We start from the raw sequence: 3,423 nt of genomic DNA on the forward strand, positions 1-3,423 counted from the left end.
GTCCCCCCCCCCCCCCCCCCCCCCCCCTCCCCCCCTTAATCATCTCAGCATAGCATCAGACGTGCTCCAAAAAAAGTTTTAATCTCTTCACCTCTTTAGTAATGGGTCAGACAAAACTCTCTTAGCCATGCCTATGCGTGTTACTACGAACTTCAATTGTCAGTCCTTAACCTTACTCTCGACCCCAGCCACTCGGAGTTCGGATCTAAAAAGAAAACAATATAGCAATCCCTATCCACTTTGAACCCAAAAAAATAGGAGAAGAGTTCGATGGACCATGGTATTTCTAGCTGCCGAGGGAGATGATGAAACTCATGATTTTCACAACATAATTCGGTGTCACCTGGGGGAGGATGACGTTATAACTATTGAAGATAAATTTCATCTCACTGGAAAATGATAGCATCAAACTGTCTTGAAACTAATCGACAATCACGACAAGGCTGGTGCCAAAATTGCTCGTCGATTTCTCACCCTCTGCAGTCGTTGAAGATAGGCTTTAGGCCCGGAGAAAAATGACTTATGTAAATTCGTTATGCGCCCCTCTAAAACAACCGACACAACCTCTGGTAAGTTCACGCCAACGAGTTTTGAGGAATACTTGGGAGCCACAAGTTACGAGGAGAAGAAGAAGGGTCACATTGAGGAGGAGGAAGTCAATATAAGGAGCAAATCAACTGATTCACACTTATAACACATAATTAAAGTCAAAGCTACACAAGTAAAGTAGGGTATTTTTGCCACATCGAAGCGCAGATAAAGCGTCAAAGCCAACACACTTATCGATGGACCAAGAATTAAAAATGTATACATGAAGATATTAAAAAAAATAAATATTTACACCTTTTTTTATTTGGATGCAACCATTCAATCGCCCGAGAAGAAAATTCGTCCATTAAATACTACTTAGTTGAAAAGGAAAAAAAATATATAAAACTAACATTTACTGCCTCAACCTCAATGAACCCCAACTGAGACAACCATTTTTACATCAACTCTCCTCCCATCCTAACCTTATATACTATATTCATCTCAAAATATGAGGAAATCAAAATTTCCTCCTCGACGGCTGTTAACTCAGCCCTTAGAGAAGTCACCTGCTCCAGAGGAGTGAACTCACGAGCCCGAACCGCGACTAATTCTTCCTCCAACCGATCCAATCGTACATTTCTGGAAATTAAGAAGATTTGTTTCTTGATCTGATGGAGCCTCAACCTCATGAAGATGAAGCTCAACCAAGACAAATAGTCTTGGCACACTTGTCATTTCTGTCAGATCGACTGCGAAGCTTATCGATTCATCACCGCGCGATCCTCCAAGACGCTTGGAAAATGCGGTCGACCCCAGATCCGCTGCAACTCTGGTTTGAGTAGTGTCACAATTAGTGGAAAGTAGTCTTTGTACTCTGATGTGAATAGTGGCCCATGATTTTATTCATGTCTGAGGTGGTGTGCCCCCCTCCCTATCCTCCCGCGCCTCCGACAAAAGAAGAGAAATGAATTGGGAAGTGTACATTGAGCGAAGGTCAGGGGGATCCCTTTGGTCATTGGTAACCAGAGCCTCCAGAGGTACCAAGTAAAGGCATGCTCTTGATCCTGCCCCACCCTCATCTCGAGAAAAACTGAAGGACAAAATGTTTGCTCTGTTTAATCGTCATCAAGACGGGGTTTTCCCATCGTACGACGTTTCTTCATGAAAAACATGACCATTGTTTGAATTCGACGATCCTAGCTTGACCAGATGTTCGAAAGCCTTCACCTCAGGCACAATATGTTTATCGAGTCGTTCGCCTCTAGGAGCTGACTTGGCCCTCTTCTTCATGGCATGGAATGCCATAACACGAGCTTCCTCACTCACAGATTTGGGAAGCTGTCCCGCTCAATATTCAGAGCCACAAAGAAAATGAGAGATCAGTGCAAAGGGACGTGTTAATGATGAGTCTTCATATCTCATTTTTTATTTATAATGGCCTTGGAACAATAATCAAGAAGTAGCTAATTATTGCACATTAAATTGTCATGAAAATCATTGACTTGTTTGAAAAATTAAGATCCCATTGCCCTTATCATAGTTGTTGTCATCAAGGAGTAAGAGAATAAGGTAACTTCAATCTGTTATCAAAAATATGTCAGCATGAATCTTAATGATATCCCAACGCTGGCGGAAGAAGATGATGTGGCATCGTGACGACCCACCAGGGACAATCCGATATCCAATACTTAACCTGCAGACTCCCATAAACTAGGAGAAAAGTGTCTCCCAATTGGATAAAATACGGCCACCTTTCTAGAAATCAACCTGCCGGCACAAGACTTACATGGATAAACTCGGCCCCAAAATATTTGGTCAGAGCTTTCCGCTCGATCTGTATAAGGATAAACTCTCAACAAATAGTCAAATTGACGTGAAGCCGCTCGATCAAAATGAAGTGAGGCAGGACGCTATCACAGGCACCCAGCTTTGTCATGTCGAATGTCTTCTTAGGGACCCTACATTTTCCGGTTAAACCAACGTCTTCTAGGGACTCGACCTTGTTCTGTCCAGCCGGACATCTTCTTAGGGACCCGATCTTGTCCGGAAAGGCTCCGGCTCCGGCTCCGTCCGGCCAGGAGTCTTCAGGACTTCCGACCCAATATTCATGTATTCAGAAAAATAACCCCCACCATATCTATATATACAAGGGATACAATATATAATTATACATTTGATCATTCCTATAAATGTAGGACCATTTCATAAATAAAAATTACGTGAATTTACTGGCTTTTGCTCTCCTTGCTCTCTCTCTCTCTCTCTCTCTCTCTCTCTCTCTCTCTCTCTCTCTCTCTCTCTCTCTCTCTCTCTCTCTCTCTCTCTCTCTCTCTCTCTCTCTCTCTCTCTCTCTCTCTCTCTCTCTCTCTCTCTCTCTCTCTCTCTCTCTCTCTCCTTTTATCACTCTATTCCTTAGATGTGTCTCAGGTAATTTTGGATTCAACTTGCTTTCTCTACAATAATTGTACGATCAATTTTTTAAGAAGATTGTTATCATCTCAAATACATATTTAATAAATTCAAAATTTTCTCAATTATTTTTTGACTTAAATTTTGGATTTGATTAAGGGTTTGTTTGGGGCAACTTCAGCTTATTGAATAATCTGCTTATAAACTGATTAAAATAATCTGTTATTAAGTTTGGTGCGGTGACTATTACAAATTTTTATTTTTTTGGAAAAATAAGACCATCACCTGAAACCCGTCATAACATCTGGATATGTGTAATGTGAAAATACTATTTTCAACATTTTTAAGACTTGAAAATACATAAATTGCTAAAACACAATTTACACGTACACCAACGTGATTATTTGAAAACGGACCCTAAATAGGATGAAAAACTGAATTTAGTAAATTCAAATCCGGAATTTAAGCCTCCTTCTCCAACTC

Source organism: Phalaenopsis equestris, unplaced genomic scaffold (genome assembly GCF_001263595.1).
Source record: "Phalaenopsis equestris unplaced genomic scaffold, ASM126359v1 Scaffold000877, whole genome shotgun sequence".
Classification (NCBI taxonomy): domain Eukaryota; kingdom Viridiplantae; phylum Streptophyta; class Magnoliopsida; order Asparagales; family Orchidaceae; genus Phalaenopsis; species Phalaenopsis equestris.